Source organism: Pleurodeles waltl, chromosome 1_1 (assembly GCF_031143425.1).
Source record: "Pleurodeles waltl isolate 20211129_DDA chromosome 1_1, aPleWal1.hap1.20221129, whole genome shotgun sequence".
NCBI lineage: Eukaryota > Metazoa > Chordata > Amphibia > Caudata > Salamandridae > Pleurodeles > Pleurodeles waltl.
The window spans coordinates 820227982-820252617 of record NC_090436.1 but is presented as its reverse complement, the minus strand read 5'-3'; the positions used below and the strand labels follow the sequence as shown (position 1 = coordinate 820252617).

General features: G+C 42.0%; 1 protein-coding gene across 2 annotated transcripts in view; it reads left to right on the top strand.

Annotated features, from left to right (window-relative positions):
* DOCK8 (dedicator of cytokinesis 8) overlaps positions 1-24636 on the top strand; it is a 709540-nt gene that overhangs the window by 120403 nt on the left and 564501 nt on the right. Inside the window, exon 1 of one of the 2 annotated variants that reach the window (XM_069228651.1) lies at positions 4895-4937. The exons of the other annotated variant lie outside the window; for it this stretch is intronic. The gene's annotated coding sequence lies outside the window, so the exon portion shown is untranslated. Of the gene's footprint in view, positions 1-4894; positions 4938-24636 lie in introns of those variants that run through there. 2 annotated transcript variants of the gene reach the window in all.

The window sequence follows — 24636 nt, the reverse complement described above, 5'->3', positions numbered from 1 at the left end:
TACTGCGTCACTAAACCCTTGTCAAATAATTTCAGCTGCTTCTAGAGGCTACTGAAATTATATTCTGCAGAACTAGGAAGAAAGCACCGCCGTGAAGCCTTCAACAGCTCTTATTCTTCTCCCTCCATCAATTGGTACAGAAGGTTGACAGCTGCCTTTTAGACAGACCTCCTTTCCTGATGGCTTCCTACATTAATGATGCCTGACACTGGGAGGAGGGAAAGGGAAAGAGAGTTAAAGTCAGTGGTGAGAGCTGTGTCTCTTGACATACCGGATTCAAAAGGGTGCACACTACTCACTGCCCCTACTTCCTGTGACGTTGACACCACAGTCCCTTAATGTGGATAGCGCAGCATGTGCAAGAGACATCTTGGAATAGGTGAAATACTTTTTTTAAAACAGTGGTTTCTAATTGAAACCGAAAAAGCTAATTTTGATAAGGGTTTTGAACTCGGTAGCAAAAGTAGGCAGCTGTTACACAGGCGTATTCTTTATTATCCCCTAGTACCACCTTTTTTACCAGAGAAGGTAACGACAGGCACCTATAATGAACAAGGCTCATACAGCTCTTTGCTTGGTGTAGTTTCTACTACTAGCCACTACCCTAATATCTCAATTGGAGGCTGTAGTAATAGGTCAATCCTGTGATATCAGGAGGCCAAAGAATGCATGAGCTCACTTCTGTTACTTTGTATTCCAGTGAATCCATATCCATGACTCCAAGTGCTACTCTAGGTAGGAAAGAGACCAGCTTTGTGATCCTTTGCCACTACAATCTTTGACTGTATCTTTGTACCGGTCTACAGTGGCTGGAAGGGCGATTCCTCTCTGCTCCACTTTCACTGCGTCTCTGCCTGTAGCACCCAGTATGTTTGGTCTCCTTTTTTTGTTAGCCTAACCGTAAACCCAGCCTCTCCACTACCTGCACATTCTGCCAGGGCTGTACTTCTCTACCTCGCTGTCCCTTATTACTGTGGCTGCAAAGCTCAGTCTGTCTGCTCCTCCTGCTTACTGCATGAGCTGCAGAGCCTGACCTCAGTGTTTTACTCTCATGTTGCCCAGATGGCAGAGTGTGTCTTTTGCTCACTTTTCCAATGTTACTGTAGTCTCAAAGCGCGCAGAGTTTAGCCACGTAGGCCCAGATTTATTTCAAAGTGGCGCAGCGCGATGCTGCCCCAAAATTGGCAGTGTCGTGCTGCGTCACTTTAGAAATGCGGGGATGCGCCCTATTTAAGTGAATACGGCGCACTCCTGCGTTTCCCTCTGTGCTGGCGCTAAATTTAGGTGCCAACGCAGGCATCCTTGCACCATCGTGCAAGGATGTCTGCGTTGAGGGGTGTGATTGTTTAAGTGCCAAAGCATCATGTCCAAATGATCGTTTATGTGCAGGAAGGGACATCTTCCAGCACATAAACAATAATTTCTGTCATTTTGCTTTTTGAATGTGTGCAGCAGAATGCGCAGCACGCATAGAAAAAGCAAATAGCGAGGAGGAATAAAAGTATTCCTCCTCATTGCGCCCTGCAAATGCCACCCCTGGGGATGGCGTTAGATTTTGGCGCTGCCTCAGGTTTACGAAGTTTCATAAATCTGAGGTGGCATCAAAATGCAATGGGTGTTGCTGTGGCACACCCACAGCAACACCCATTGCCCGCCCCTTCCACGCACAGTGCTGCGTGGGAAGGGGCCATACTTCCAAGGTGGCGATAAGCCACAAAAAGTGGCTTAATGCCACCTTGTAAATACAGTGCACTGTTTAGCGCCACAGGAGCGTCACAAAAAGTGACGCTCATGTGGCGCTAGGTGCCTATCAATACGGCCCATAGCTCCTTTCTCATTTCATCTTGGATGTAATGTTTGACCGCTCTACTATAACTTCTGCAGAGGTTGTCGTCTAAGTGTTAGGTATGATCAACAGTCGTCTTTAGCTGTCTCACTAGCCTCATATCAGCAAAAACTGCATTACAAGTACATATGTAGAAGGGCTTTGGAACAGCAGTCTTCAATCATTGGTACGTCCATTTCCCATTCCATTTCCAACACCACTGCATACAGCATGAAGGCAGTGGTTCAGTCACTTCAGCCATTGCGTCTCGTACATTGTGAGGGCGATCATTTTTCTATGCATTGAGAGACAACGTTTCTCCTGATCATATGACCGCTGCTTCCTAAATTAGTACACGCAGCAGCAGGGCTGGTAGGGAAATATATCAACTTGCTGCCGCCTTTGTCTTTCCATTCTTTATACTTAAAAAATGTAATCACCCTGATGTACTTAAAAGGTTTCGGGATCCAGTAATTCAAAACCGCTTTTACCTTTTCTGTGCACCAAAAGAATCATATTGTTCTGTGATGTACATAAAAACTAACAGGGGTTTCTATATCTTACCCAAGTATATCTGCCTGCCAGAAAGCACCCGTGCTATTCTATTAAAGCTATATGAAATAGTAATTTCTTTTTAACTACATTTTTTTATTGCAAGCACACAGCGGCCACATTTAGGCAGGGGCATGGTTTATTTCTTCTTTTTAATTTTGGGCATTTGTTTGCATAACAAAATAAGAAAAATGATTAACATTTGCACCAGCTTGTGATAGAAGGAATTATTTGCATTAGCAATGTTTGCTTTTGCAGGTTCGCTACAGACCTCTTTAGTTGTCTATGGAAGACTACTTTGTAACCAGTAATTTAACATATACTTACAGCGTGCTTTGAGTCTGCTACTTAGTTATAATTAGTTAATTAGAGATGGCTTAGGCTCTGTTGTGCTCATGACTGGATGGCTTTTTTTGTCTTTCCTTGTGCGCCCCCCCCTCCTTTGACTATTTACGTTTCACCCTGCTTTTTGATTGGTTGATTCTATTCTGTCACTGCTGATGTCATGGAACAATTTTCATTGTTGAATGTTTTGCTGCTATTGTAGCATTAGGCCCGATGGAAGAACATGTCCGTCTCTTTTTGTGTCTCTCACCCATCCTTTTTCTCTCTCCCATTCTCACATTCCAACTCATCCTTCTGATCCCGCAACTAAGCCTAAGTATCCCTCTCTTTCTTTCTCTCGCTTTCTCCCTCGTCCAACACCAAGCTCTGCTACCTCTTGATGTCTCTGCCACTTCTCACTTCTCTTCCATCTCTCTTTTCACTTACGCACTTCTCTCTCTCTCCTGCCTCTCTCTCATTCTGGCAAATTGTACATTGCCTGAAACAGCCTCTCCTGGTTTGGTGATCCAGGCTTATTTCCTGCTGCATTTCTCACCTTTCATCAAAGGGAGGAGCGAGCACTACCATTGAAATGTTGCCAAAGGCCAGAAGCAGAGACTGATTGAATGAGGGTCAGCCATTCAACCATAGTGAGCTAGCACGGAAGAATTTTATTTAGAGTTAAGTGAATGGTCTCCATTACCACCTTACTCTTGGCACCCCCCCACCCACTGCTGCTACTACTTGCATTGCCAGTGCTTGCTAAATTTCTTCACAAGCGGTGACCAAGCTGTGGTAGGTTGGGATTAGAATGTTAGGAGGGTGGTAGAATGTTGGAGGGGAACCAGAATGTTGTGGGGATTCTTAGCGGGTGAGTTGGACATGAGCAATTGATGGGCTGGGAGCAAGCTGGCACCGCTCCTTTACTCTGTGTACTTACTCCTCAATAAAGTACATTTTGATAATTTACCTGCTGCGGATTACTTTGAGAACACATTCTTCCACAAACTGAGAGCCGGGAGCGTCCATCTTGGAACATTATTTTATATACTCACAAGATGGCATGGCATGTAGATTTAATGTGGCAGCCATTTTGGAATGGTATAATAATTGTTTCTATAATTATTGTTATGTCATTTCAAGATAACTGCCACACCTATGCATGCATAATGATGGCTGTCTTAGAAGTATACAAAATAACAATTTAAGATAGCCTTCCAATGCTATTGGCCTTGCAAATGCTTGTGCCACAATTTTCTACACACTGGCATAGCCAGTACCACCAGCAAACTAGCATTGGCAAAGCAAAACTGATTAACTTTGCCAATGCTTGTTTCATTTTTCTGACTATTGCACAGCCTTGCCTCTCAGAATCTCCCAGTACCAGATTTTCCATGGCATTTTGATAATTGCATTGTGAAAATACCAAGTTAAAGAAAAGCTCATGGAGTTAATGGTTAGCACTTGCACTGGAGGGCACCTGTTCAAGAGTGGCCATGGGTCAATCTGTTGAGATCTCTTCTTGAGCACCCTAAAACTGTTTATGGTTGTACATCCGCACTTGATAAAAAAAAAAAGTGCCATAAGGGCTTGTCAAAATAAGAGACCTTTCTTCACAAGGGAACTTTTAAGGAAGTGGAAAAGGGCTGTGCTTGGGTCCAGTTTTCAACTTTGAAATGGATGAACATGGGCAAGAGCCTAACATAACGTATGAGTAATATTTTATTTGCAAAACAAAATGTATATTTCAAAAGAGGAATTTAGTGTTAGTTGGGCAATATTATTTTGCATGTAAGAATGAATTAATTTAGTGACCCAGACGTAAATAGGAAACAAGCACGAGTTCAAAAACTGGAGCATTCAGAAAGTATATACCTGCGTCCTACAATGCAGATTAAAGTCTGTGTCCATTGTGTTCAATCTAATTCCGCAAAATAAAGTCAGTTGTTGGAACTGGGACTATTGCAAACTATTGAAATCAGTACCAGAGATAGATGCAAGAGATTGAACTCAATTTCTGTCTGTTTCTGCGTGTCCCCCATGTCTTACTTCCTTGTTCTCAAATGCTGTGGTTTTGTGCTGGCTTCCTGTGGTTATTGTCAGAAAGAAGGTGACGTGTTCTCGTCTTCTGAAACCATATTGCTCTGCAAATGTAACTTTGTTCAATTTGACTTCCTGTAACCGCCATTTTGTGCGTCATCCGACCGAAGTACATTCGTCTCCAGGACTTTGAAAGGTATGGCTTAAAAATACAATTTGCTTAATTGATTCATTTTGAAGAGAGACGCTCGTTTTCTTTTGGTTATATAAATAGGAAATCAGAGCATACATAACTGAGTAAGGTACTCTTAAATTGTGTATGAGAATTTGCATGTGTTAATTCAATTACAAGTGCTTGCAAAACCAATAGGGCTAGAATTGGTTGCTGCCGTGTTTGCTTTGCCAATGCTTATTTTGTTTGTGTTTTTTGTTGTTGCTGAAGGCACGCATTGTATGAAAACAAGCATTCTCTAAAAGCTTTTATATAATGTATACATATATTTTCAATAAAAGCACACATTGCACTAGTAGGCCCGGACACTAGGGGATTAATTATTGTGGGATGTGCACAATGTTTAAAAATAGAATACCATCACTCACTGTAGTGGGTTGACTCTGTACCCTATGCTGGTGGGCTGATCAAACAAAAGGTCTTGTTTGCGCCAGACCTCAAATAACAAGATAACAAATGAAGGTTAATTTATTCTAATGAACCAACTTTATCTTGCTTTTGCCCATTTGAACTATACAGTAATGTAGAGTGTATTATTCAACAAATAATCTTTAGAAAACTTTGAAATAAATAATAAAAACGTGAGGGAGAAAGAAAGGTACTCCGAATAATTGAAATTATTTAAAAATGATGGCGTGCCTTCCATACCTAAAACCAAACTAGCAGAAACAGAGATTATTTTCATGGCATTGTTTGTTTCACCTAGTCTTCACTTTCTGTATGTATTGCTAGTTGTTGCTCTGCAATAGTTCTATGTTTAGTGCCCGTGCAGTTATCAGTGAAAGTGTTGCTAAGGATGTAGCAAATGTAAAATGCTATTAGTGGGGAGGGGAGGAGTAAGTTTTTTGCACTGCATTTTGAGTGCACTGTTTTTCACTCACTTTTGAAAAACAGGGTACCATTATTTGTTGGGTGGGCTATTTTACATCTGGCTTTAACAAGTATTGCCTTTTAGTCTCTGATGCTTGTGGTTAAGAGTAGAGGTGGGAATGCCAAAAAATTAACAGGAAGGGTGAACTAGAGCCGAGCAACGTTCTGACGAGGCTTTAAGAGCCTGCGCCCGAGCCGAGACATGAAAATGTTTGACATGTCATTTGTGCAACAGACTTCATGTAAAAATATCACGAAGTCAAATCAACATTAAAAAAATGTATTTCTTTAACAACCGGAAGCATTTTAGCTTAGTACATCAATTCATATCACAGCATTAAGAGGTATTTATTAAAGATGATAGTTTCTTAACATGAAAGTAGAAACATTCATGCCTCCACCTCGCCCTGGCAACAATGCCTTTAGTGAACTAAGGCCCATATTTATACTTTTTGATGCAAATCAGCGCTAGCGCATATTTGTGCCAAAAAGTTTACCGCCGCTAATGCCATTCCAACGTGCCAGCTGGGCGCCTTATTTATGGAATGACATTAGCCGACGCTGCGGCCTGGTTAGCGTAAAAATAAATGACGGTAACTGGGCAGCGGAGGCGAATGGAAGACTGGGAGCTTTGCACCAAAGAATGGTGCAAGTCAAGTTAGAGTCAAAAATATTGGCTCTAACCTGACTAGTGCCATTTTTTGACGCACAACCCCCATGGAAATGACTCCTGTCTTATCAAAGACAGGAGTCATGCCCCCCTGCCCAATGGCCATGCCCAGGGGACTTATGTTCCCTGGGCATGGCCATTGGGCACAGTGGCATGTAAGGGGGCCCAAGTTAAGCCAATTAAAAAAAAAAAAATTATACTTACTTGCACTTACCTTCACTCACCATGGATGGGTCCATGGGTGTCCTCCAGGGGTGGGCGAGCGTTGCAGGGGGTGTCCCTGGGTGCAGGGAAGGGCACCTGGGGACTGCTTCCATGGTCTCCCACCATGGAAATAAGCCCACAGGTCCCTTAACGTCTGCCCTGACCCAGGCGTTAAAAAACAACGCAAATCCGGCTGGGTGCCATGTTTTAAGGCCCGCTTCCTCCTGTGCCTCATTTTGACCGCGGAGGATAAATAAGGCACACATGCCTTAGAGTAATTTTTTGCACGGGAACGCCTACCTTGCATCTCATTAACGCAAGGTAGGTTTTCACGTCCAAAAATGACTCAAACTCCATAACTTTGGCACTAGACAGGTCTAGCGCCAAAGTATAACTATGGAGTTAAGTTTGCGCTGAATTTGCGCCAAAATAAATGACGCAGATCTGGCGCAAACAGAGTATAAATATGGGCCTAAGAGACATGTCACTTGTCATGTGCACCCTATAAGCTGTCTAGAGTCTTACTATACATGGAGCAACATTATACTATATTAAATCAAACATGAGAAAGATATTTGCCTTTGATCAGACAATTTTGTCAAGAGGAAAAGCTGGGACTTGCAAGCTTTCTGGTTTCACGTTGCCTAATTCAGCCACTACAGAGGCAGCTCATTTTCTCGCTTGTTTGACATAAAGGTTAATGCGCTGTTTTTAACCCCATCGCTGCCAGGCCTTTTCCGCCCTGTGCCAAGCCCTTTTTTGGCTATTTGGGGCAGTTTGTGCTTACGCCCTCATAACTTTTTGTCCACATAAGCTACCATTGCCAAATTTGCCTCCTTTTTTCCAACATCCTAGGGATTCCAACAGTACTGAGAGTTTGTGAGTTCCCCTGGAAGAGACTAAGAAATTAGCCAAAATACACCTAAATTTCATTTTTTTAAAGGGAAATAAGGGCTGCAGAAGAAAGCCTGTGTTTTTTTCTTGAAAATGGCATCAACAAAGGGTTTGCGGAGCTAAAATCACCATCTTCCCAGCTTTCATGAACATTTCACTGGAACATGCCCCATTTTTACTATTTTTTTGTGCTTTCAGCCTCCTTCCAGATAGTTACAGAAATGGGTGTGAAACCAATGCTGGATCCCGGACAGCTAAACATTTCTGAAAAGTAGACAAAATTCTGAATTCAGCAACGGGTCATTTGTGTAGATCCTTCAAGGTTTTCCTAGAAAGTAACAGCTAAAATAAAAAAATATTGGAATTGAGGTGTAAAAAAGAGACATTTCTGTCTACGTTTTCTTCTATAACTTTTTCCAGCTATGGCAGATTTTTGAAAGCAGAATACTGTTATGTCTGCTGGACTCTTCTGGTTGCGGGGATATATAGGGCTTGTAGGTTCATCATGAACCCTAGGTACCCCAAGCCAATAAAGGAGCTGCATCTTGCAATGGGTTTTCATTGTATACCGGGTACAGCAATTCATTGGGTGAAATATAAAGAGTGAAAAATTGGTATCAAGGAATCCTTGGTATTTCCAAAATGGACACAATATAAGGTGTTGAGAAGCAGTGGTTATTTGCACATCTCTGAATTCTGAGGTCCCCATACTAGCATGGGAATTAGAGGGCATTTCTCAAATAGATGTTTTTTTTTTTACACACCATCTTACATTTGGAAGGGAAAAATATAGAGAAGATAAAGGGCCAAAACACTTGTTCTTTTATGCTGTGTTCCCCCAAGTCTCCTGATAACAATGGTACCTCACTTGCGTGGGTAGGCCTAATGCCCGTGACAGGAAATGCAATATGGACACATCACATTTTTACATTGAAATCTGGCGTGTTTTTTGGATGCACTAGAGGCCTCTGCCCACCTTGGATTCAAGATGGCAGAATCAAGTGACCACCTGGAGGAGCTCTGTGCACCACCCCTGGGGTGGTGATGGGCAGGGGCGTGGTCACTCCCCTTTCCTTTGTCCAGTTTTGTGCCAGAGCAGGGACCAAGGGTCCCTGGACTGGTGCAAACTGGTTTATGCAAGGAGAGCACCAAATGTGCCCTTCAAAGCATACCGGTGGCTTGAGGAGGCTACCCCTTCCACATTATGTAACACCTATTTCCAAGGGAGAGGGTTTTACCTCCCTCTCCCACAAGAAATCCTTCCTCTGCCTGAGCTGGTCAAGCAGCAGGAGGGCAGAAACCTGTCTGAGGGGTGGCAGCAGCGCGGGCAGTCCAGAAAACCCCAGAAGACTGGTAGGAGCAATGCTGGGGGTCCCCTCAGGAGCCCCCAGAGTGCATGGAATCATACAACCAATAGTGGCAACAGTATGTGGTATAGTATAATTCCAACATGTTTGATACCAAACATGCCCAGGTCCGGAGTTACCATTATGTAGCTGGACACAGGTGTCCAGTACACCGGTACAATGGCTTCCCCTGCACTTACGTAGTCCAGTTTAATAGAGCTGGAGTTCGTAGGGGCACCTCTGCTCATGCAGGGGTCCCCTCACACACAGGTACCTGCACCCTGCCCTCTGGGCTAGGAGGGCCTGCCATAGGGGTGACTTACAGTGTTTGGAGTGAAAGGGTGCATGCACATTTTCACGCAGGCTGCAATGGCTGGCCTGCAGACATTTTTTGAATGGGCTCCCATGGGTGGCACAATGCATGCTGCAGCCCATGGGGATCCCCTGGTTCCCCAATGATCTGGGTTCCCTAGTACCATATACTAGGGACTTATATAGTGGCACCAGTATGCCAATTATGGGGTGTGCAAAGTCTTAAGCAATCAAGTAAGAATCAACACGAACAATCCAGGTTGTTAGGTGAGGGAGATTATTTAAAGTATGTATGTAGTCCTGGTAATGTTCTGGTTCTACTGAGTATAGTTTCCTGTCCTACAAGTACAAACTCTGTCTTCAGCTTCTGCATCCACTGGCAGATTGTAGTCACATTTGTTAATGAATAGAAGTGTGACTGAGATAAACACAACACACGATCGTCCTACACTTTACTTACAGATGAGTTTCATCTCCATATTTTGCCTACAATAAACTATGGCCCTTGTGAACAAAACCATTTTACGGTCAGTAAAGGTTTGAATCTGAAAATTGGAGCCTTTGCGACAGCAGAATGGCATTTATTTATTCAATTTGTCTATCGGTATGATGTTAGCAAATCTTCCCGAATCACAGTTTGGGTTTGGGGATAGATAGAGATTCGGTATTTGGAAGGGGAAAGTTAAGGGTGTCCTTCCAGATACCAAATTATTAACCTATGTATCAATGTTTTGCGTTCAAAATTCAGTTGCAAAACATAAATATATTACTACCTCATACGAGGTGGTAAGGCATTCGCAAAGGGGAAGGGATCGCAATGAGACCCCTTTCCCTCTGTGAATGTTCACAAAAACGTTTTTGTGAGCATGCAGTGGTTCATGAGGCCACTGCTTGCTCTTAAAAAAAGGTTTGTGTCATTTTTCGATGTTTTTTTAAAATGCATCCCGTTTGAAAGGAAAACGGGCTGCTTTAAAAATATATATATATATATATCTTTATTTAAAAGCAGCAGGCCACCCTGCCTGTTATTGTAGCCAGTCGTAGTGGGTTTTAATTTTCAACCATCCTCATGCATATTAATGAGGTGGGTCAAATTGCAATTGAGGAGTGACCTATTAATACTTAGGTCGGTTCCCAAAATGCAAATAGATTTGTTAAAAGTCTGTGCACAAATTGCGACCACTTTTAACAAATTAATTGTTGTACACTCCATTTAAGGGATGGCAAATTGTGATATCTCAATTTACAATTCCTTAAATTTAATCTTTGTGCATGAGAGCCTGTGTGCCTAAGTAAGACATCCTTGTGGTGAAAGCTGGATATTTTAAGGAAGAAGTTGGAGGATTGATCCAGTGTACCACTTAAAAGTGGGCGCCCACATCTTTTCCACCTGGTGGCAGCAGGCAGCTAAGGTACTCACCGCGCAAGCACAAAACAACCCGGCACATCTGAGCAAAGCCTTTTTTGGTGCTTTTGCAAGGAGATCATTTTTACTTCTGAGACAAGCAGTGGTGCACAGGACAGGCTTGTCTAGGATCATTTTCTCCTCTTTGTTTTGAAGGAACTGTTGTTCTTTTACTCCCGGTTTCTTGTTTTTGTTAGTTGAAAAAATCTCAAACTCCTCTTGTTTCAGGTGCCTCGGAGGATAGGATTTAACAAGTCCTGGTGAGCACGGTCACACAGTGCCCATAACAAGCTGGCATACTCTGAAGCGCTATACAGTGAGGGGTCTCTTAGGACCAGTGTAGGTAAGGTGGCATCCCTGGATCATAGAGAGGGAGCAGCCCACTCAAAATCAGCAAACAGCACAATTCCATGTGGGAAGACGGCAGTAGCCAGGCGCATGAGAGTGAGGACGTCTACCCACGTTAAACAAATGTAAAGGGAGAGTCTTTTATAAGATCCTTGGTGACATGAAAAGATTACTGTTGGCATTTTTTGCTACAATGTAAACAGAATAGTAGCTTTTTGCCCAAATCCACAGTGCACCATAATGTGGAAATGTGTTTTGTTTCATCAAGCTGATGGGTATGACCCAGAAGCAACAATTAACACAGTCACTGTGTGGACACAGTGATGACCATGTGTACAGAAAAATGTGTCTTGTTATTTTTCTGTCAACATTAGAAAGGAGATAATGAGATGTATTATACATTCCCAGTTCAGGGTGGTGGAATCACAAGAGACAAGCGAAGATTTGAAGATGTGGAAGAATGTATTCTTTACTGTTACTCACTTTATTAGAGTTCAGTATACTGACCTCAGAAGGATAGTACAGTATGTAAATTGTATGAATTAATTTATTTACAAAGTTACTCCTCTCGCGAGATGATCATGGGAGCCGAACACAACCCCCTGCATGGACTATGAGGGGGGCTGTACTTCCTGTCCGGCTCCAACGATCCGCTCGCAAGATTGTACATTTGCATAAGCTCATAACAGTGTATTTTTGCCATTTTGAAGAAAGTAAACTGTGAGAAGTGTTGTTTAAAGTTGAAAAACACTTGGTGTATTGTTGCATTTGAGGTATTTAGAAAGTTCTCCGTGTTTTACAATGTCACTGGACTCTTGCGAGACACCTGTGAGACACCCGGGAGATGAAAGACATCTGAAGGAAGGATCGTGAATGGTTCCTATGGGTGTCTTTATTTAGCAAAGAAAGATTCCTTACTTGTTGCTTCATTTGCCTATTGGGTTTTCCTGTGAATACACCTTTATGCTTAGCTCTCTGACTTTGCTCATTGTCTGTGATCAGATTGTCATCCCCTGATTCAGATGAGAACCCTACTTCTGTTCGTGCAAGTCAGCCACCCTGGTAGTCCTTGGTCTGGTAATTTTTTCAGATGATGCCTGGTGTGAAGAAAGTGTCAAAAATATGTAATTTGTAACATATGCAAACACAGAGTTCAGCAGGGGCAGCTGGAACAAGCAATATTACATGAGTGCCACTGGTATGCCTTGCTCAGGCTAAAGTAGCCTGAATTGCAGAGCTTGGTAATTCTTTAGGGGCGCCCACATCTTTTCCACCTGGTGGCAGCGGGCAGCTAAGGTACTCACCGCGCAAGCACAAAACAACCCGGCACATCTGAGCAAAGCCTTTTTTGGTGCTTTTGCAAGGAGATCATTTTTACTTCTGAGACAAGCAGTGGTGCACAGGACAGGCTTGTCTAGGATCATTTTCTCCTCTTTGTTTTGAAGGAACTGTTGTTCTTTTACTCCCGGTTTCTTGTTTTTGTTCTATCCCTTTTTAAAAAATACAATAAAGTTAAAAATGGTAAAAAACACAAAAATACAGTTTTTAAAACTTTTACTTGAAAAGGCTCTTTTCAGAGCTACCATGTACATTAATTATGTATGTTGGTGCACTATGTACCCTTTTTTCCTTCTTGATGATTCTCAAGAGAGACTTGCGAGAGCCATGATGCTCCCATGTATAGCTTGGGTAATTCTCGCAAACCTCTCACGAGAGTCAGGTGCACAGTCCTCTGCGTCCACTGCGAGGGAGCAGTGTTTGCTGGTTTGTGTTCACGAGTGTCTCGCAAAACTGTAGTTTTATAATGTAATTTGCATTTTCACTGAACATATCCTGGTATGATTTTTATGCAGACTTTGGTACCCTTTTTTTAGTACGATCTGGTGAGACTCTTATGAGATTGTAAAGTTTTTTTAAGTTGCAAAAAGTACACTCTCCTTCATTACAGTACGTCAACTTTTACTTCCTTCTCCTAGAACTTTAGGAAAAAGTGACCACTCCATTCCCACCTGTCCACAGTTTGGCTGTAAATAGTAGGGTGTGAGGAGAGACTGGACTCTTCAAAAACACCACACTACAGAATAACCGCTCTACATAATAGCTTATAATAGGGCTGGCCGTTCCACTGAGACCTCTCCCCAGGACAATATGGATGTGCAATACTGTGTGAGGAATGAATGGGCTGCACACTGAGAACTCTCTCTTGGGTGAAGATTGCGCTAGGGTGTAGGAAGAACGCAGCCTCTACACTCAGACCTCTCTCAGATCACAGGGGTGCATAGTAGAGTGTTGGGAGGTACTGGCCTCTCTGCTGAGAGTTCTCCCTGGGATAATGGGTGCATTTAGTAGGGAGTGGAGAGGGACTGGTCCCTATCGTTAGATCTCTCTCTTGGATGATGGGTATGCGTAGTAGGGTGTTGGTAGAGACGGGCCTCTGTGCTGAGACATCTTTGCTAAGACATCTCTGTTGAATAACAGATGTACAACTATGCTCCAGAGGGAAACTAAGCACTAAGCAAAGAAGTTTCTCTTAGGTTACCGGCATACAGACATAGATAGACTACCAGGTCAGACACCTCCCCAGAGTAAAACATGTGCAAAATAGGTTGTAGGTAGAGACTCCTATCTCTGCTAATACCTCTCTTTATGATAATAAATGTTATTAATAGAGTATGCTATGTACAGAGACAGGCCTCTGCACCAGTGAAACTCTCTCTAGAATGACAAGCATTTATACTAAGATTTGCAAAAGAACTGCCATCTCTATCAGCTGACAGCAGTGCACAGTATACTATGAGGATGCATTCGCTTCTGTGCCAAAACCTCTCTTTTGTATAAAAATCTTCATACTACAGTAGGAAGAAACACTAATCTCCTATAGTATCTTACACATACATTTACATCATGCAGCACAGATACAGCTCTTGAAGATGGGACTGCCACTTTAATTCAACATTTAAAAACTATAATAACATTAAAATCTATCAAGGAAAGAAATCAAAAGTAACTTTAAACTTTTGATTACAAAAAAGACAATTTAACAACATTATAAACAACGACATTAAAAAAACTAAAATAACAACTATAAAACCAAACAATACAACAGACTTAACTAATCTATAACATTTTTATCTCACTCCGGCACCAACACCTCCTTCGCTTTTGCTTCTTTTTCCTACTGGATTTTGTTGTGCGCAGATCTTCTGCTTCTTTTTATCAGCCACCTTAGCCTGCCATGCAATATCTGCTTTAATAGTCTTTTTCTGGCAGGATACGTGGCAAAAGAGTCACTTAAAATAAAATGTGCAGAAAGCAGTTCAGCCAGGAAATTAGAAATAATGAGTGTGTTACACCATTACAGGAATCTACACCTGCTCAAGCAGAAAACAGCCCTTCTTTTCTAAAAAAAAATCACATTTTTGCTGTTTAATTAAGCAGATATTTTTGTCATCAAAAAGAAGTTGAGCTATGTAGAACAAGATTCTTCAAGGGTACAAATGTTGCGTAGGCAGTAACACCATTATCAGTTGTCCAACTATTTTTTTTCCTGGCCTTCAACACAGTTACTGTTCTCTCTTTCTTCCTAAGTGAACGATTTTTGTTTTATTCCTCCAAATATTTTATGGCATGATACTTCTGTCCACCTAAAAAAAGAGAAGAAAACCAAAAGAATTAAAATTACATACTGATCAATAATTGATAACAGTGATACATCTCTATATACTCTAACGTTTGCTTATATTTTTTACCTACAATCACTTAGTAATTTGTATTGTACCATTATCTTCATATTCCCTTCTCTTAAATAATTTAACATCCTCAACCCATGCATTTTATTTCACAATTAAGTCATAACATGCCTTCAAACATTGTTCCATAACAACTGGTAAAGTAACACATTCCTCTTTGCTCACTAACAGTGAAACCAATGTTTTACTCTGGAAATTACACTATCCTCTCTAAAACATCTTGTGAGGTATTGTATTGACACATTGCTGATGTTTTATTTGATAATTTCAGAAGCACTACCTCTTTTACTTACAACTACATACAGATTAAACATTTCAATTTGTAATACAGCATCCAGTACTTGGTGATAACTCTCTAAATTCTAAGGTCTACCTCTCTAAAGCTAAATTAATTAACATGCACCTCTATAGACAGCGTTTCACTCACTAAACCGTGTATAGAATCAATTTACTTAGAAAAGTTTCTTATATACAGCTGAAGGCACCAGTCTGTCTCAGTTCCAGATCAGTCACTTCTGCTGAGCACAACTCCAACATGCTTCCTTCTCTTCCAAATCTCCAAAAACAATCTGAGCTATCCCTGGTTCTGCACCCTGTTACATCACATCATTTCTACAACCATGCAATAAACATATTGGTTGAGCCTTGGCCCTATTTTTTCACTCCCTCCTTATATGACCTTATGAGACTCTCGCAAGATCTCAAAACATATTGTGGCAGGCCCAGTAATTTTCCAGGTGGATCTTGTGAGAGACTCAAAGATTTCTAAAACACCTCAAGGCACACTCTGTAATTTCTCCTCAGGTCTTGCAAGCCTCTCATAAGATTGCACGTGTCCATGGTGCCAGCTTCACTCCCTGAAGCATGTAAGCTACTCTCATGAGAGGCTTGAGGAATCGCAATAAATAGTAGTGAAATAGTAGTATGAAGGATGGAGTATCCTCTTCACGGAGACCTATCTCTTATGTTACAGGTCTGTGTATTGAGGCGTAGAGAGAGACTGGCCTCTCCACCGAGACCTCTGTTTTAGATGACAGATGTGTGTAGTAGTGTGTATGGAGGGACTGGCCTCTCCACTGAGACCCCTCTCTTGGATTACATAGTAATGTGTGTACATGGACTGCCCTCTGCTTCCCGACCTCTCTTATAGATGACGGTTTTGCACAGTAGGGTGTATGAGAGAGACTGCCTCTCTACTAAATCTTCTCTCTCAGGTGACTTGTGTTTGTATTAGAGTATGTCCATGGACTGGCCTCTTCTATCAGACTTCTGTCTCAGATGATGGCTGTGTGTTGTAAGGTATGTAAATGGTCTACCCTCTCCTTCCAGAACGCTCTCTCAGGTGACGGGTGTGCATAGTAGGCTGCATGAGAAAGGCTGGCCTATACAGTGAAACCTCCGTATCAGATGACAGGTGTGGTTAGTTAAGCGTATACATGGACTAGCCTCTTCTGTCAGACCTCTGTCTCAGATGATGACTGTGGACAGTATTACATGGACTAGCTTCTCCTATCAGACCTCTCTGTCAGATAACAGGTGTACATATTAGGGTGTGTACTTAGACTGGCCTCTTCTGTCACAGCTCTGTCTCAGATGATGGGTTCGCGTAGGAGAGGGTGTGTGGAGAGAGACTGGTCTCTCCGCTGAGACCTCTCTCTTGGATGATAGGTGTGCATAGTATGCTATTACCAGGGACTATCCTCCCTGCTAACACTTCTTTCTGATAATGAATGTGCATAGTATGGTGTGGGAAGAGATTATACCTACTCACAACTCTTACAAAGTGTGCATTCTACAGTGTATTCAAAGATCAACTACTCCTTTCTATTGTTCACGATGCCATGAGAGTCTTGTGAGAACGAAACTTTTTTGGAAAATAGGAGTTAACTATCTACTCTTCACAGTACTTATCTCGTACACCTTCCTCTCAAAAACAATTACCACAATATGCATTCCTAATAATGGAGTGTATTCAGAACTCATCTATCCCTTTTTATTATTCATGACCCCGGGAGAGTCCCCCAAGAGTGTACAAATTAGTTTAAAACAATAATAATTTGTTTTCTTCACAATAGTTATCCCTTAGAGACCTCCTCTCTAAACTTAAGAGGACAGCATGCCTTTCTGCTGCCCCCTGGTATAACTTTTTTATTCCAGTTCCACAACAACTTAAATGTTTCACAGTGAAAAATAGTGGGCGCCATTTCATTTCTAACATTCCAACAGTCAGCCAGTGAGAGCACTCGTGAGATTCCTGGAGCCTCTTGCGCCTGATCACATGAAAAACAGGCCTCACAAACAACACAGGGCTCCATTTTTTTATTTGCTGTCTTATGGTGGCTCCTAGGACTCTCCCGAGCCCAACGATTTAAATATACAATTATTTTCAACCCTTAATTTCACAAAAACTACTGAAAGGATGCAAACCAAATCACAAAAAGCACAATCTGCATATGTTTATATTTAGCCCTACAGAGGTGGCGATCCTGGAGCTCCATAGAGCCTTAGGAGGGGGCCCTGGACACCTTTTTTTTTTTTTAATATTGTTTCTTGCCCCCGGGACCTGGCCCACCCAGGGGCTAAATTTTGAACAAGTGAGGGAGACCATACTTTTTTTTTCTTTAATTATGTATTGAAAGAGCCCATGGAGAGGGGTTTGTGCGGCCCACCTCCAAAATGTTGGGGCTCCCGGCTTCAAAGGCGTTGGAAGGGGAGGCCCCGTGTGCCCCCTCTTTTTTTTTTAAACCACGCATGCCTCCGGGACCTGGCCTACCTAAGGACTAAATTGTAAACAAGCGCAGGAAGCTGCACATGTTTTTTTTTTTCTTTCCCCACTGGATTCGCAGATCCATCGCAGTCTTCAGCTAAACAAAAAAAATATTTTTTGCCTTGACATAGTCCTTGGGCGACCCCAGCAACAGGGCTAGGAAGTCAGAGTATTCCTACCCTGCCCCCTTTTATTGTTTTTCCTAACTTGTTTTTTGTGACAACTGAGTCTGAGTCCCAAAATGGCTACCTACACTTCCTTGATGAAGTGTTGGCAGGCAATCAGATCTCAGCATGAGACTTCTGGGATTCACAGAGCCTCACCGGTCCTTAGTTATACACATTTGGTTTTCTGTAAATATCTCTAAAACTACTGAACTGATTTACACCAAATGACAAAAAGGGTGCTTTCTGGACGAAGAGCTACCTTTCCGCCAAAGTTGATGTAATTCCAACCAGCGGTCGGGGCTGCAGTTGTGTCTAAAAATCCCTACGAAAATTGCATGGGGGAAAAATCATTTTAAGACCTCCCCCATTTTCTCTGCCCTTCATGACAAATCACCCTAAAGCTTCTAAAACAGCAGCTGAAGTGAGTGGCAAAATAGTTTTGAAAAATTTGTGAAGATTCGTCAAACAGTGCTAAAGTTATTGGAAAAATAAAAAAGGCTTTTCCTATGGTAACTAGGTCCCAAAAAATAAGTCGCTCACCTCAGCGTCCGTCTGGAAAGTATTGGGGTGATTCATCAAGCGGGGGCCAAGAAAAGGGGGGGTCCCTTTTTCCCCATGCATTTTTCTATAGGGATTTTGAACAGGAATAGCGCCCGAGCCACTGGACAGAATTACACCAAATTTGGCAGAAAGGTAGCTCTTGGTCCAGGAAGTGACCTTTTTGTTATTTGTGTATATCCGTTCAGTAGTTTTTGGGAAATTGAAGAAAATCAAAATTTGTAAATATAGGGACACAAAGGCTCTGCAAACCCTCCCGATCTCGTGCTGAGATCGGATTGGCTGCCAACACTTCCACAAGGAAGCGTTGGTAGCCATTTTGAGACTTGGCTTCCGATAACACAAAATGGCAGCCTCAACTTTCTAGTCAGGTTATGCCCAGCCAATTGCAGTGCTTCTATTCGCACGCGCTATCAAAACAATTCATGAATATTTGCGATTTATTCAAGAGCAGAGATTAACAAATTTATTTTCCCTTTAATATCTCTAAAACTACTGGATGGGTTTACACTAAATAAGCAAAATGTTTTCTCTCAGCTCTTGCTATTGGCTTCTTGGTTTATCATTCCACCGTCCCGGAAGCATTTTCATTCAAATGTATGAGGGAATATTTTATATCTGAAAAGTACAGTCACCACACTGTTTGCCACATTCAGGGGCATATTTATACTCTGTTTGCGCCGAATGTGCGTCAAGAAGTTTATACTATGACGCCCGAATCCGCGGCAAAAATCCTCCGTGTGCATCATTTTTTGGATGCGGGCAACCGCCTTGCGTTAATGACATGCAAGGTAGGTGTTCCCGTCCAAAAAATGACTTTAAGGCCCATGCGCCTTATTTAGACTCCCATGTCATTTTGACGCACAGGAGGGGGCCAGCCTTAAAAAATGGCGCACAGCCTGATGTGTGCCGTTTTTTAACGCCTGAGTGAGGACAGGCGTTAAGGGACCTGTGGGCTCATTTCAATGGTCTCTGACCATGGAAACAGTCCAGAGGTGCCCTTCCCTGCCCCCAGGGACACCCCCTGCCACCCTTGCCCACCCCTGGAGGACACCCATTGATGGAGGGACCCATCCCAGGTAGGTACAGGTAAGTTGGGGTAAGTATCATTTTCTAATTTTTTTAGAGTGGCATAGGGGGCCTAATTTGGGCCCCCCTTTATGCCACTGTGCCCAATGGCCATACCCAGGGGACAGAAGTCCCCTGGGCATGGCCATTGAGCAAGGGGGCATGACTCCTGTCTTTGCTAAGACAGAGTCATTTCAATGGGGGGTTGTGCGTCAAAAAATGGCACAAGTCCGGTTTGAGCCATGATTTTTTACTCAAACCTGACTTGCACCATTTTTTGACGCACAACCCCCGTTTTCCCCTATGCCGGCGCTGCCTGGTTTGAGTCATTTATTTTTTACTCTGACCAGCCCACAGCGCCGGCTAACGTGAATCCTTAAATAAGGCACCTGCCTGGCACGTAGGAATGGCATTAGCCGGCGGTAATTTTTTGGACGCAAACCAGCGCCGGCGCTGGTTTGCGTCAAAAAGTATAAATATGGGCCTTAGTGCCCTGCGTGTGAGGCAGGGTCTAACAGTGCTCTGCCTCGGATCAGGAGACTAGCGTGCCAGCCCAAATCACACAGGTGAGGCCCCGGCTACTGGTGCTCCGGTAGGTCTCACAACACTGTGTTGCCATTGGAAGGTCATCTGGTGGCTCGCAGTCGTCCCTTGGTATCCCCAGTGACATCCGACACTGGGGAATGTCATGCCTGGCTGCGGTGCGGATAATGAAATGGATGGACGGGGATTAGGTTGGGGAGCCTCTGGAGCTCGTTTCTTGCACGACCATTACAATCGTCTGCTAACCACAACTTACCTTAAGTAATTATTAAACACATTTTTAATTACCGTTTTCCCTTCATTTGCTTTGTTTATGTTTTATACAACATCCATAAAAAAGTTTCTTTTAGATCAAAACAGAACCTCTCATATGAAAAATGTGAGGCGTCACAGAGAATATTTGCAGTAATATTAGTGAGCTGCTGCTCTGTTAAATATTGAAAACACAAGTCACTATCCCTGAATATTAAATGTAAACACATTTAAAATTTGCATGAGTGTGCCAGTGCACAGTCAGTGACCATGCCAAAGAGTGCATGAAAAGCTGAAATTGGATCATAAATTCGAAACAGTTGTGAACAAGGACCCTTAAAATCCGTTTGTCCCAGGTCCTACAAAATCCTTAATACCAACTATTCCATCATGGGCCTTTCAATTTTTACTGGAGCTTTAAAATGAATTTTGTAAACCCTACTCTGAGTTTTTCACCTGCTTACAAATTCACAAATATTTTCAACCTCCCAATTTGGAGGTATATTTTTGATTTATCCATGCAATCTTTTCAGTTTTATATGAAGATCTTGCTTCTATAATATAATGTTTTGGTATTCATTTACTTTCGCACCTCCTGCGTCCCAAACCCCGAGCCCATTTGCCATGCTATTAGGCTCCTGCGGCACAGTGGGCCCTCGCCCTTTGAGAGGGTCCCCAACCCTTCGGAAGGCCCCGTTCTGCCCAAGGCCAATGAATATATGGGAGACATGGGAGACCTGGGTGCCCCTTTTCACGTAATGGGGGAGGAGGGGGTCATCAGCGGGAGAAGGGGGGGGGCATCATTTTGCATTACGTCATTGCATGCTAATGAGCTAAGGCAGAACAAGCAATGAGTTTGTGTTTATTCATCTGAGAGTGCTATTGGTATTCGCGTTCCAGTGAAGACAAAAGCAGAATTAGGACAGGCAGCTTCTGTTGAGAATTCCCAGCCAATGTCTTGCATCTCACAGCCCTGGTTAGTGATTAAACCAGACTGAGGTATGCGGGAGAAAACTGAAATGCGTGTCTGAACTGGACAAGCTTACATAACGATTATCAAAACGAGAACTGGCAAATCCGTATTATTTACATTTTTGTTTAGAATATTGGGTGTCTACACTCTTCAGAAGTCTAGTCCAGGTGAAAGGTTTATGGTTTCTGACAATTGTGCTGTATGTAGTGGAATCTTTAATGTTTAAGACTAGGCATGTCAGTTCACATATCTGTGTGCCTCGGGCTTAAGAGAGGGAGTTTCTTTTCTCATTAATTATCCAGTGAAGAGGGCGATTTCTTGGCCATGCATGGCCGCGGAGAAAGTCTTAAATTTGCAAAATGGATGCTTGTTATGTCTTATGAAGAAATTACTTACTTTAGCAGATCCACCATGTATAGACAAAGCAAATAGATCTGGCCTTGGCAAGCTGGTACAATGGCTGTGTTTTTATTTTATATTGGGAGCATATTGCATATACCATAAAAATAAAGACATTGTGTTTGCACTAAAACGTTTACATTAAAACAAAATTAACCATCACAAATAATTTTAACAGTACATACGGGTGCTTCCCAGCAGGCATGTTTATTCACAACGGGTCTAGAAACCCTTTTTATTTTTAATCAACTTCATAGGAAATATATCCTTATTATGGGTGCAAAGAAAAGGTAATTATGGCTACTTTGAATTACTGTACCCGGAAGACATAGTTTAAACTTGTTAGGATGGCTAAACGTTTTTAAAAAAATGATAAAGGATGGAAAGAGAAAAGCATTTGCAAAGTGCTGTATTGGCCAAACAGTGCACTGAAGGAAAATCCTTGTCCTATGCTGTAGTGGAGGGAAAGAGCATTTTGATAAGGTATGATGCACATTGGCTATGAAGAAACGCGTGCATAAAGACAGTACATCTTGAATTCGTTTGTTTGGCTCAATGGGGGTCAGTGAATTTCATCAGAGTGGAAGTGATGTAGTTGGCAAGCTTTGTTCCAGTGTTGTTTTGTCAAATTTGCATATTAAAGGGCTATTCATTGATGTGCAGATATATGGACGGTATTTGACTTCTCATCTTCTTTTCACTGCATTTGAGAAGATTTACAAATACAGCAGTCACCCACTGCATGGTCTCTAAATATGACATACAGCGGAAACTCTTCTCCTTTTCCTGGATCCCATCCTTATGAAACTCCCACTATTTCACAAGTACCCAGTAGAAGGCAGTTGATGCCACATGGAACTTATAGATAAAGGGCTTAAAATACCCTAAGTAAAGGGCACTGGCACTGATTCATTGCCAGTGAACGCAACAAATGACGTTTCTGGAGATCTACTTTCATATTTTCTGGAACTTATAAAAGTAATTATGACAGGAGCTCTGAGCCCATCTTCTTGGGAATTAGCTCAAAATATGAATTTGTTGAAAAAAATGATACGCATCAATGAGATTAAGGCCGTGGAGACCATAATCCTTTTTATGTGCAGACTATAAAATGTATAGCTGATTGATCACTAAATTAGTTAAGAATATTTCTTCCTTGGTTTCACCACACCAATATGGCCTCATCCCAGCCATGGGCACCACTGTCATGCAAATATTGCTACTACACTGATAGTTGCTACAGAACAAGCATCACGTCCACTGACTTTTATTGAACTGAATGCTGAAAAGGCATTTAACCAGGTGGAGTGGCCCTTTCTTTGGTTGATGGTGTATGGGCTGGATTCCACCATCAGTTTGAGATTGGATTCAGGGGTAGTACCGGTCATTATGGGCCAATAATCAGTCGTCATACATTATCCCCATCGCACTGGTTACCTAGGTATGCTGACCCCTTTCTCCATTTCTTTATGCCCGAGCCAATTTGTCTACTACTACAAAATTCCAACAATAGTACTTCCTTATCGAGTAACTAAAATACTTCCATATGCCACCAACTTACTAATCTTTACTCCTAACGGACTTCTGCCCAAACCGTACCAGCAATAAAAGCAGCAGCTGAGGAATTTGGCTCTATTTTTGGTTAAACAGTTAGCAAGGAAACATGCATATTCCTATTGCAGGAGCATCAATGCCAAGCATTGCTATCCTCATTCCCTGTTTAGTAACTCAACTAAAGTATATCCAGGTCTGGCTAAGGTTTATGAGAAATTCTTAGGCCCTGGAACTTGAAGTAGCTCTTTGAAATGTTATTGGCCTCTGAAAAGAATGGGACTACCTACCCTTGTCCCTGTTGTGTCAGACTTGTGTAATTAAAATGATTCTCCTTCTGAAAATGTTATAATTTTGAATTAGTTAGGAATTATTTTGCTATACTCCTCAAAGTGTTTCTTTAAGCAAATATATGCAGTGTTTTTCTGTAAAAAAGAATGAGTGGTGGTGCCCATAGCACTGCTCAGAATCCTGTGGCCTACAATATTACATTTCAGCACATGGATCACCAAGGCTATGTCACCTTGAATCCATCCCAGGCCTCAATAGTCCAACAACAGACACCCCCTGCTCCTAGGTCTCACTCTCGTTGCTTCCTGCTTTCTCCCTTTGTGATGGGTTGTCTATCTTTCTATTCCTCCCTCTTTCCGCTTTATGGTTTTTTTTTTGCTCTCTTGCGAAATGTCAGAAGAAGAAAAATAAGAACTGTTACCTAAAAATCAGTGCCGGTGGCCCTCACCAGCAGCCACAAGCTCAAATTAAGCGATGACTATATGCGATACCTGCCTCAATTATCTGGGGCCATAAAGAACATAGACTCTATGTACACTGTCTTTGACTGTCCCTAATTAGGGAAGGGTGATCACTCCCCAATTTTCAGTTTTATTACTGGGCATCACTGATAAAGAGGCTCACTGGTACAAGATATTTCAATGATTCTGACTCTATGGTCTGATTTGTTCCTATTTTGAAATGCTAAACCCAGACACCATCCTAGACATTTTAATTTGAAAGATCTATAGACCTGTTTCAATTTTGGTCGGAAAATTGCTAATGACAAATTATCCTGGTGGTTTATTCTCCCATATGGAGTATTCTGATAGTGCCTGAAACGTTTTGAGTAGTTTAGGGCTCACTTTAGCTAGATTCAGATTTTTTGTACAAAAACCAGCTATTCTAACATGGGCCTTTCAATCTTTTCTGGCACTTTCAAATGAATTTTCAATTCCCTACTGGCAGTTTTTCACCTACTTACAAATTGACGAATGCTTTTAACATTCTAATTTGGAGGGACTTTTTTGATTTATCCCTGCAGTATTTTCAGCTTTATATAACAATCTAACAAAAATTAATTTTTAGCATTCATTTACTTTAAACTTAGAAGATGGTTCACTGATTTGGTCAGCACAGGATCCCAATGGTTCAATATCAATATAAATCAGGAACAGGGCCAACAGATTAATTATCAGGATGGAAATTACCTGAGATTAAAAATAATTTAATTTTGCATGCCATGTGAATTTGCTTGTTTGCAATTTGTGTACCAATAGAGAGACATCAGCTATTCAGATTTGCGCATATGGATCT